The following is a 12184-nucleotide window of genomic DNA, read 5'->3' on the forward strand; positions in this document are numbered from 1 at the left end:
TGAAAGCCTGTTATGAAAAGAAATGGGCTATTACAGGCTGAATCCCCCACCCCCCTGCATTCGTATGTTTAATTTTAACCCCCAGTTCCTCAGAGTACACTGCATTTGGAGGCAGAATTTAAAGTGGTAGTTAAAATAAAATGAGGTCATCAAGATGGGTCCCTATGACAGTCTCCTTATAGGAAGAGGAGATCAGAGCACAGGACATTGGCTGGGGGTGACCCCGTGAGTATACAAGGCGGTGGCCCTCTGAGCACCAGGAGAGAGGCCTCAGAAGAAACCAATCCTTCTGATGCCCTGGTCTCGAACTTCCCGCCTCCAGGTTTATGAAAATAAATGTCTGTTGTCTGAGCCCCGAGGGTGGGACTGGTCTGGCAGCTCAGGCTCAGGAGGCTTGGGCATGGCGCTGTTTGGCTCTCGCCATCAATGGTGCACAGAGCTCCTGTCTGTGTCTCTCCCACCTACCAAGGCACCTAGGGGAGCCCCTGCCCTCACCCTGCATCTTACACAGAAGGACACAGAAAAAGTGGACTCCTGCTGGGTTTGTGCAAGGCTGTGTCTGTTCGGCTACTGTCTGGGATCCTGGCCTCCATATGGTCTGTCCTATTGTCATTGTCCCCAGCCACCCAAGATTGCTGTCCAGGCTGGGGGTGAGGGTCTGCATGTGATACCCTGGTGATGTCACCCCTCCCTGACACTGAGACACCCTGGGAAAGCCACCAGTGTCTAGAACACCCAGAGAGCTGCAGAGGCTTGGGACTCTCAGGCTGAAATCTGTCACATCAGCCAGGCCTTCGGCTCAGTTGTGCATAAGATGGGATGAATATGAGCAGAAAGATGAAAACGAGATGAACCGACGCAGCAAGACCAACTTCATTCCAGAGACATCCCCAGTCCTCCTTGCTCAGAAAGGGCGGCCCACCCAACACGCTTGCCCTTCAAGACATCGCCCCATGTGGACACCCTTCTCCCCTGCCCCATGTCTGGCTTCTTGCTTTAAAAAACCCAACCTGAACATTATTTTGATCTCAAGACATAAGAAGCAGAAAAGGAAGGCATTTTAGAATGCAACCGTCTCTATGGAGAGATGCCACAGTCGATCCTCAGGTACTGAGCATCCCTGACCCCAAATGCTTGGGGCCAGAGGTATTTTGAAATTTGGATTTTTTCAAATCTTTAGATATTTGTACATACATAATGAGGTGCCTTGGAGATGGGACCCAAGTCAAAACATGAAAATGATTGTTTTGTATATACCTCGCACAAGCACAGAGCCTGAAGGCAACTGTATACACTGTGTTCAGTGAGCCTGTGTTGGGACTGTGGCCTATCATGTGTGTGGAGTCCACTTGTGGCATGATGTCACTGCTCAAAAAGTTTCAGGTTTTGGAGCATTTTGGAATTCAGGTTAAGGATGCTCAAGCTGCATGTTTTTCCATTTCTCATTAGAGACTGGAGTCGAATGTTGTGGGACATTAGAGTGCAGATGTGTTCTTTCCCTTCAGTGACATTGTCATTAATATTATGACAAAATATAAGTACACGTAAACATCTATTTGGATCAGGAATGTTGTTATTTGATAATAAAATAAAATATATGTTTATCATTTTAAAAATTGATGTTAACTATTTTTTCAGATTGTATAGTGGAGTGACTCGTACAGCCAGAGGAATGAGAAGTTGTGCTCCGTTTGTGTCGTATATGACAAAATGCATTCTACTGTAAAATAAATAAATAAATAAAATAATAAAATAGTAAAATAAATAAAAACAGACAAATAAACTTTTGAATAAAGGCTAACTTCAATGTCAATTTTTTTTAAGAATTTGAATCTTTTTTTTAAAATTTCTAATTTTTTTTTTAGTTTTAGGTGGACACAATATCTGTATTTATTTATGTTTTTTATGTGGTGCTGAGAATTGAACCCAGTGTCTCATGCATGCTAGGTGAGCGTGCTGCCACTTGAGCCACATCCCCAGCCCCAATGTCAATTTTTTTAAAACTGAGTAGTAACTGAACCCTTTTTAGCAGTGAAATCTTATTTTTGCCCTGTGACCCACATGTGTTGGGGACAGCCATGAACACACAATCAAGTTCAGCCACCACTGGCCCTTCACACATAGTGGTCACCAGGTGATGAAACAGTTCCCAACCAGTGAGCTCACAGCCCTGGGAGAGGTCAGAGAAAAGGTAGCTGCGGAGAAGGTCCGTAAAGACCCTGAGCAGATCCACCTGCAGGCTCATGGGGCTCCTGCAGACCTGGGCAGGCCCTCCACACCCAGAGAGCACCCAGCACTGACCGGCCTCCACTAACGGAGGAAGGCTCAGGCACATTCAGCGCCCACAGGCAAACCCAGGGTGACACCAAGGAGCAATGCCAGCGACCACCTTGGGCGTGTTTCTGACAGGACACCTCCTCCAGAAGAGCCATGGGCAGGTCCCTCAGGAGGACTTCAAGAGCCCTTGTTATCACAGGAGGTGACAGCTCCACGCATGGGACTGCCCCCAAGACAAAGGGACAAGACGTGAAGGTGGGAGATGAGGACACTGATGCTCCTGCTCCCCTGTTGGCCCCGGTAATGAGTTTGTTTGTGTGTTAGTTTTTAACATTAAAAAAATAGAAATGCTTATAGAATAAGGGTGTAGAGAAATATTTTTTTTTTGGTTTTTTTGTTTTGGTACTGGGGATTGAACCAGGGGCACTCAGCCACTGAGCCCCATCCCCAGCCCTGTTTTGTATTTTATTTAGAGACAGGGTCTCACTGAGCTGCTTAGTGCCTTGCTATTGCTGAGGATGGCTTTGAACTGGTGGTCCTCCTGCCTCAGCCTCCCAAGTTGCTGGGATTACCATACCTAGCAGGAAAGACATGTTTTGTACAGCTGTACAATGTGTTTGTTTTAACTTGTTATGGAAGAGTCAAAAATTTAAAAGGTGTATGAAGTAAAAGTCACAATAAGCTAATTTATCACTGAAGAAAGAACATTTTTTTTACAATGAATGCAGTACAGCCCAAGTGGGCAGGTGCTGGTCTACGGCAGAGCACCAACATCCTGGCCTTACTCCTCACTGCTCATGTGCTGACTGCCACAGCAGCTTCCAGTCCCACACAGCTGTGCCACTTTACCCTTTATACTGCAGTTATACTGTGTCATTTTTGTACATTTAGATCCACGAATGCTTGGCATGGTGTGCCCATCGCCTGCAGCACGCAGTACGGGAGCAGGCCACCTGGGTTTGCAGTGCAGGGGCGACAGACTCTGCCACATCATCTGGGTGTGTGATGGACTGTGCATTTAGGTTGATATCAGCAAGCACACTCTAGGGTGCTCCCACAGTGCAAAATTACCCAATGACACATTTCCAGAAGGTATGCCCATCCTTATGGGCCACATAATCGCATTTACCTTTAGGATGAGAAAGAAATTTGGCCTGGGTGACATGTGAAAGGACAGCATATTATAATTCATGAAATAACACAGCAGATGTTTATGTTAAAAACCAGATATAGATTAGTATTTAAAAACAGAACCTCTGAAGTCAGAGAGACCTGGCTACAGAGGCCCTCTTCATTATCCTGTGATCCTAACGTCTTTTTGTTTTAGAATTTTGTATCTGGAAAGAAGGCCAACCTTTATGTTGGATATTTAACACAGTTTCTGGGAGATGGTAAACAACAGTAGTTTTCTCGTAGGTTTATGATGCAATATGGTTTTATGGAAATATAAGTGACAGAAAGCACGTTGTTGATTAGAGGAATTCCTAGCATCCTGGTAATGATGATAATTATGTGGAAGACTCAGGTGAAGCTAGGATACCACTGTCAACTCCCACAGGGCGAGACTCTGCTTATGGAGGGGGATGCTGGCCTGCCTCCCTCTGTCCACACGTATGAACACAGAGGAATGTCACTGTCAATCCCTTACACAATCCCCGCTACCAAGAAAGTGTCAGAACTGTCCGCCATGTCACTCCTTCCTAATCACGTCAGTGCAGACGTCTATTTGATTGATGTCTGAGTCTGACTTCTCAAATGCCCATAATAGGCACATCCGAAAAGGAATGTGTGTATATTTTCTTTTTGGAAGGATGAAAAAGAAGCAGAGGAACAGTTTCCACTACTATCAGGATGTTCAAGGGACTGCTGATCAATAACATTAAGAGCAGGTTGGTACCCACAAGTAATGACCCTTTAAAATAAGATTTTGATACTTACAGTTGAATGAGCTCTATATGGAAGCCAAAATTTCTTTGTGCCTGTTTTCTGTCATGCCTGCATCTGTTAGGAAAGCGTTCTATTATGTGCCATTTATTTTTCTTCCACAGCTCTTGAAGTTCTGTGTCAAAAGAACAGGAGAATCAAATACCATCTTAGGACCCCTTGCTATAGTCAAGGGAAACATCAAAAGCATGAAGCCCACATTTGTACTTCTTTGGGAACAGAAGAAATAGGATTCTTTTCAGTACATGACTTTCCTGAAGGTGGCGGCAGAGATATGTATGTTCAGTCTCTCTGTGTTAAAAATAACATATCAAAAGACTAGGGGTCCCGGTGGGGTGACCAGCCATTGATGTATGCAAAACTCGTATTGACAAGACAATGTCACAGAGCGGAAATGGTGTCAGATAGTAATGCACTAAAACATGATTTTGAAAAGAAGAAAGTGAAATTATTTCCTTTCAAGCACACCATGTCTTAAAATCTCAGAATCCGTGGTGGAAGGCCATCTTAAACTGTGCCAAGCTCCAATTCAAACAGACCAAGGCGATCTTTTATGTGCGACCTCCAAATGGCTAAATAAGTGATTCTAAGGCAGCTGGTTATAGCTGAGTGCCCAAATTTCTCTGTATTTCCCAAATCCTATACTAATGCACCAAGGATGTTTATACAATGCTACCTAGTTTCCCATAAAATATGGTGACATCTAGGTAGTGTCCCCAAAGTTACATTTGTTTTAGGTCTGCTGCCTTGAAATGTCCCTTACTTTCCTTGGTTTAATTTCTACTCAAGAGGGCTCTTAAAGGAATTCTGAAAATACCCTTTGCTGACACATCCTCTGTCTCATTGAGGACAAGGACGCATCCACCTGCTGTTTCAGTCTTAACTCGAGTGCTTGCTACACGATGGAGTGGAAATGTTACCAGTATCTGCCTCAGAACCGGGTCACAGTGAAGACACCAGTTCCATTCAGCTGCTTCTAGCAGCTGAGGCTACGCTTCACAGATGCTGTGGACAGAGGTGTGGGGGACGGCATGTTCCTGGGGATGAGAACTAAGCTAGTCAATCTATAGTTATGGACCAGGACATTGAAAATTACTTTCTACTGTAAGATAGTTTTTTTTCAAACTGACAGATGTTTATTGGCCATTTGTTTTTCATTTTCTTTAATAGTTTTATTGAAATATAATTTACATGGTCACATGTTTTAAAAAACAGATTATGTCATTTTTGAATGGATGACACATGTACATAAACACACTTTCAAAAGGTGCATGTGGAAAATAAGTCTCCTTCCTTGGTCAGTAGCAAGGCTTCACAGAGATGACCATGGTCACCTGTTCATATGTGCATTGTTTCATAAATATCTGATGCTTTCGAGCATGCACATACACGCATAAGTATGTTGTTTTTAAACAAAAGTGGTATGTAAAATATTGTATGTTGCATTGTGCTAACGTCTTTGGATTTTCGCTGAGTGCATCTCACAGACAGCTGGATGGGTCCCTGGGAGTGGCCACGGTGCTGGACTTCCTCACAGCAGCATGTTGCAGGTATTAGATATGTGAAAGGAAAACTATGGGATCATTTCCAGAAGCTAAGTGGCTGGGTCAAAGGGTACATGGATATCACATTCGGGTTGTGTTTGGGAACTCCACGGCAGGTATGTGAAGTTTGTGAGGTTCCTCTTCCTCTCCCCATCCTAGCTCATGCGTTACTGATCACTGCATTTGTCAAGACACATTAAAAGAATGTCAAATCAAACATAAGACTTTTCTTTGTGTGTGCTTGGGTTTGAATGCAGGGCCTCACACTTGCCAGGCAAGTGCTTACCACTGATCCACATCCCCAGCCTGCTAAGCGCTTTTAATATGTGTTATGTAACCATAGAGACATACTCCCAGCCAAGGAAGTAACTCTGGACCACTTCTAAGTCTAATCCATGTGGCTGAACCAGGGTCAAGGTGGCTTGTGTCAGCGCCATTCAGTCCCTTCCCAGTTCCTGCTGTGTGAGGTCAGTTGTCTGCATGATCATCCTGGCCTGAGTTTGGCCTGTTTGCTGGGAAAGGATTTTGTGTAGATTTCATCACAGGAAGCCAACACACTGGAGGTCCCAGTGGAAAACACAGGACGGGGATCCTCAGGCTCCCCCTTGTGCTGTGTCTGGGGCCTTACAGGACAGAACCAACCCTCAGCAAGGGCTACTAGGTGTCTTAACAGCAGCCCTCCAGGGGACACAGGAAGCTGGGCCAGGTACAATTTATGGCAGTGACTCTGTCCCTAACTCCCCCCTTCCTTTCTTACTTCTTTTTTACCACTTTAAAGAATAACTCCTATGGTGATGATGCCCTTCTTCTGAGTTCCCTGCTATCCCTCTGGATTCATGGTTTCCCTTGTTTCCAAAGGCTGAAGTAGGATTTGGTAGCAGCTGAGACTCTTGGAGGATTTGACGATAATATTCGCACTGTCAATGTTCATCTAAACAAACTTGTTGGTGGGCAGATTTCAGTCTCTGAGAATTCTTTTAACATCTTGGAAGGCCTGACCAATTTTTCTTTCAAATCTGCATTTCCCAGACCTTATGGAGCATTTGGCTCCTTCTAGAAACGGAGCTCTGGTCACAGGGTATCAAATTCAACACTACGTTCAAATATTGCCATTCATTAGTGGACCCATTCAAATATTGCCATTAATTAGTGAACATGTTTGAATATGGCCATTCATTAGTAAAATGCATAGCATATGTCTTCTATAATTTTTAACTGGTCTCTAATCCATGTGACCTTATCATTTCAATCTGCAGCAAGGCATTAGACTCTGTAGAAATGATTAGACTCTGCCCTGGAAAATGTGAAATCCAAGCCATATGGCAATTTGAGCCCAATTTGTCCCACGTGCCTGTGGGCATCCTTATGCTCTTTAGCACAGCAGGGGAGACCAAATGCTTCCCCTGAACACCTGGGCCGGCCCTTGGCACCCTGGGGCAGGGCCAGCTCAACCATGTTGGGGAGCCTTGCTAGCATGTTTTGGAGGCTTTTATCTTTGGAGTTTCTTTTTCTTTCCAAAGTCATCAATGATAAAAAAAAATCAATCAAAAATATATCTTGCAGAGCCTCTGCCGTTGCTGCCCTGCAGCCTCCTACTAGACGCCTGAACGCCCCACCTGCCACGGCCTCGGCCTTCCGCCCACTGCCCACCTAGTCCTGCTGGATGCTGCAGACCGCCGAGTGTGCACGTGAACTCGATTTACGGCTCCGAGGAGCTTACTCCCCACCCTGCACCAAAGGGGAATGTCCTGGCCTCCAGCCGCTGCCCTTGCTTTTTCTTAGTTGTCCTGAATACTGTCCGCCTGGACGAGGACCAGGAGATGGAACTAGAAGCATTCCGTTCTATTTTTGAAGGAGATGAAAGTTTCCGGGAATTAAGTCCAGTTTTATTTCAATATAGGCTGTGATAATGGTCCTGTGGTTATAAAAGAGAATGTTCTTAGGATACTTTACCCATGTATATTTGAAGACATTGCTTTCAAACTGTTCAACAAAAAACAAAGGAAAAATATCACACATGTTGGGAGAGTGGAAGTTGATTCTATGATAAAAAGGGAGAAATAAAGTAAATGGAACAAAAAGTACTTAGTGCATATATTTTGATAGGTGAAAATGGTGATCCCAAAGCCTTCTTAATAGAGATTTCCTGGACAGAAACCTATCCCCAAACACCTCCAATTATATCTATGAATGCTTTTTTAACAACACCATATCATCAGCTGTAAAGCAGAGTTACAGGAAGTTACAGGAAGCTGTGGAAGTGAATCTTGGAACTGCTATGACCTATACATTGTTTGAATATGCCAAAGACAATAAAGAACAGTTCAATGGGAATCATCATCCCATTGACTCTACAAAATCTATAAGCAATGTCATCTCTGTTGAAACTCCAAATACAGCTCCATCAAATAAGAAAAAAGACAAAAAGAACAACTTTCTAAAGCCCAGAAACGTAAACTGGCAGACACAACAGACCACGAAGGGGAACCTCCTCGAGGCTGGAACTGGGTTGATGTCGTGAAGCATTTAAGCAAAACTGGCTCTAAAGATGATGAATAACACTTGGAATTTGAGTCAAGGAAAGAGCATTCTTTAAAAAGTAAACTGGGTTCAACATCTTTCATTAACTATTTTCTGGTATTGAGGTGACTTTTTATAAAATGTAGGTTTTTTTGTATGTTTCTTACATTAAAAAATGTTGTCAGTGGAAAGTTCATGAAAAGATCTGGTTGTATTACATTATTTTCACAAACTTGCCTTAATAAAAGGTAAAATGTTAAAAAAATATCTTATGAAATAGTCCCATGCAGGCCACAGAGGCTCATAGGGAAGAGACCGGGTGAGTTAAGTCAGGGGCAACGGCACCTGGAAATGGCATTTGCTTTTATGCTCATCACCTCTGTCTCTTCAGACAGAGAGGCCTAATCGGTGGCCTCTCTGCTAACAACTTGAACCCTAGCCTGTGCTCCTGGCCCCCTCTGAGCTGCATGCCACCTACTGTGCCTTTCCATTTGGATGGGCTGCAGTCACTTCAAACTCAAGTCAGCTCTAATGCTGTGTGATCATTGAGGAGGTACCAGGGGTTCACAGAGTAATTGCCACACAGACACGCAGATGGGTAGGTGGTGCAGTGGTGGATTCCTTGGGTGACAACGGAGGGGTGGGCCTGAGAGCTGGAGGACAAGAACAAAGCCATCTGGCCAGGGGACTTCCTTAGTGAACTCAGAGCCCAGGGTCGGGGTCAAGGGTACAGTGATGAGCCGGACTCCAAGGCTGTGGTCCTGGGTGTGAGGGCGGAGAGGCTCAACTCTGACAGGGCTCAGAGTTGTTGGAAAAAAGAAGATGAGGAAGAAAGAGAATGAAGATGATAGGAAGAGAGGGTTAGGAGCAGATGTAAAGCCCCAGAGAAAGTCAAGGACTGGGAAATCCAAATGCCCTTGAAGCGTTATGGCTACTAAACAAGGGCGGGGGGATTGTTCTTGAAGCAGACTCCTGGGCAGAACTGCTGGGGAGAGGTTGTGCGGGGAGGCCCTGCTCCATCCCTGCTCTTCCCAGCAGGAGACCCTCTGGATCAGGGGAGGCCTGGATCACCACAACAGGGGCCTCTGAAACATGAACTCAGAGGAAACCACAATGCTGGTCCCAGCAGTGATCCAGGAGTCCCTAGACCAGCAGCCTCAGCACCACCTGGGACCTGGGAGACAAGTGGAATGGCACCCGATGCCCAGGAGCACCGGGTCAGGACCTGCATGTCAACACGATCACTGTGACTGAGGCAGGGAAACTGCTCTAGCTCATTCCTGCTGCGCAAAGTCCCTGAGTGCATACCCTGGGCCAGGTGCCCAGGGGTCTGCACAGAACTATGACGTAGTCATAGGTGACCACTCCCAGGCCCCAGGAGCCACCATCCCACCCTGCTTCCACAGGCATGTCCTGCGTGCTGGGCGAGGGCTGCTGCCTGGGTGCTCTCCCACCACAGAGTTTGCTTGGCCACAGCCTCCTTGTGTAATGGACCTGAGGTCCTGTGGGAGCACAGGGCATGAGTGGGAGGACAAGGGGGGACAAGGACAAGGACAACTATGACTGCCTGAGTTTGCTAGAGGTGTTGGGCCTCAAAGAGGATTCATCTCAGGGCCAGGGAGTTGCCAGTCCTGGGGGGTTTCAGGGAGGGGTGGCAGTTCTTCCTCTGGACCCTGGAGTTGGGGTACACAGGGGAGCAGGAGATGTGGCTCCCAGGCAGCTGGGGTGAGGGTCTAGGGCTAGACAGGGTCAGGGCTGGCAACCAGGTCTGGAACTGTGGTGTGACGGGGGCTGTAGGATCAGGATTGTGGTGTGGACACTCAGCCGGGCTGAGCCAGCTGCCTGGGGCAAGAGGAGCCCAACACCACGCTGTGTGGCCCAAGAAGCCTCGAGCACCCCTGTGTGGCTAATGGTGTCCAGCCATGGAGCCAGAGAAGACAGTCACCAAGGAAAGCATTTTTGGTCCTGGGAGGGCATTCCTAACAGAACTGGTCCACAATGGTAATTCTGTACCATTTCATTCTTTTGATCTTAACACTTTTGGTGAAAGGACATGGTATAGAATGGCTCTGTCCAACTGACACAATGATTAAAAATGTTTTTGTAGCTACAAAGAGGAAAAAGAAAGCGGTGGAGTGACTTAAATTAAGTCACTTAAATTCAAAGTCTTATAATTTCAACATGTCACCAATATGAGCTGGTTACCAAGTTACTTTGCCTTTTTCACCCCCAAGCTTTGGAAATCCTGTGCACTTGCGAAATGGCTCCATTTGGACCAGCCCCATTCCACGTGCTCAGGAGCCCAGTGGACAGTGCAGAGCCGCTACTCCAAGGGCTGCTCAGATCATGAAGGTGCTCAGTGAAGGTATCACAAGACAAAAAAATAGAACACCTTCAACATTTCAGAGGTAAGTAGGGACATCAGGAAGGTTAGAGAACCATGAGTGTTTTAATGATTCTAATTATTTAAATTCAAAGTTTTGTTTCCCTCCAATGATGGCTGCTCTACTTCAGCCTTTGGGAGAGTTGAGTTCCATTTTGTACCGATGGAGGAAGAAACTGCAGGGTACAGAAAATGAGTCAGATTAAAGAAAACAAGGTGTACCTGTCTACAGTGAGAACATAAGATTCTTTCTGCCACACACTCTGAGCCATTTGTTCAAGAAGCGCAGACAGGAAGAGCTGTTCGGGGTTATCTCTAACCTTCACTGTGTCTCCGGGTGTCTACTGTTCCTGCTTGTTCACTCTGTCAAATCCTGTACCAAGGATAGATAGCGACCAGACCATTCGTCACAGGCAGACTGTGCTCAGAGCACACAGCAGAGGAGGGTGATGGTCTCCAGCAGCACCCTTCCTTATGGGGTTGCTAACAAACATGCCATCAGGATCTGTGTTCACCTTCGACCCAGGTTATGGCAGGCTCTCCATTTAGCCAACCCAGAGGTTTGGGTTAAAGAGTTGCTTCCAGGCGTAAAGTCCCGGGAGCAGAAAGCCTCGCACGGAGCAACTGAACTTCCATTTGTGATAGCTAAGGCGGCAATTCTTCAGCACTTGAGAATTAATTTGGAAAGTTGTCGTTAGGATTGGGATTTCACCCTTGAAGCAAAGTGTACTCTAAGGCAAGAAGCTGACCCAGACCTCCAGAACGCGACTCCTTCCCATGCCTGTCTCCAGGGAAAGTTAGAAGGCCCTGGGCATCTGCATTACCCAGGTCTCTGCTGGAACTCAGGGGTTCCTGCCCCAGGTCCTCTGCCCTACATTGTATTCATGAGTATTCCAGCTAAAGAGGGAGGGCAGCCACCAGAACCCCTGGGTCTGAGACCTCTACTCAGCCAGGCCTCCCTCAGGAGCTAAGGTGGCTAATGGTTCTGTTTGTGTTCTCCAGGCTCAGAGCAGGTCACAGCTGGGGCTGCTTAATAATGGCGGGATCCATTCCCACATTACCCTACCTGGATATGCATCTCTGCAGACAGTGGTGGAAGCCAGAAACACAGAGCAGTTGCCACCCCGGCCTTGGCCCATTCTGGACTCCGGGGCTCCTCTGGACAGCTGTTAGCACAAGATAACGCTGGCTGGGGTCCTGAGCAGGAGCGGAGGAGGCCCTTCAGTGACCTGAAAGCCTTATCTGCCAGCAGCACTCACACCTGTGGCGTCGCTAAATTATAAAATAAAACTCAGACTTACACGACTCTCCCCCGCCTGTTGTCTTCCCTTCCCCCATCTTACTGCTTTGCTAAGGAGGTAGAAAGCAAACTAATTAAGGCGGCTAAAGAGCGGGACCTCCACTGCATTTCCCAGCTGCTGAGATAATGGCGGACCTCAGGTGAGCGAATGAGGTGCCATCCTCCACGCGGCCTCCTCACTAATAGCTTTCTTGATCCTATAACATTACAGGGACG

At 46.4% G+C, this 12184-nt stretch overlaps 1 pseudogene; it reads left to right on the forward strand.

Moving 5' to 3' along the window:
* Positions 1-400: 400 nt before the first annotated feature.
* Positions 401-8516, forward strand: LOC143639967 (uncharacterized; annotated as a pseudogene).
* Positions 8517-12184: the final 3668 nt, after the last annotated feature.

The sequence above is a fragment of the Callospermophilus lateralis genome, unplaced genomic scaffold (assembly GCF_048772815.1).
Source record: "Callospermophilus lateralis isolate mCalLat2 unplaced genomic scaffold, mCalLat2.hap1 Scaffold_103, whole genome shotgun sequence".
Lineage (NCBI taxonomy): Eukaryota > Metazoa > Chordata > Mammalia > Rodentia > Sciuridae > Callospermophilus > Callospermophilus lateralis.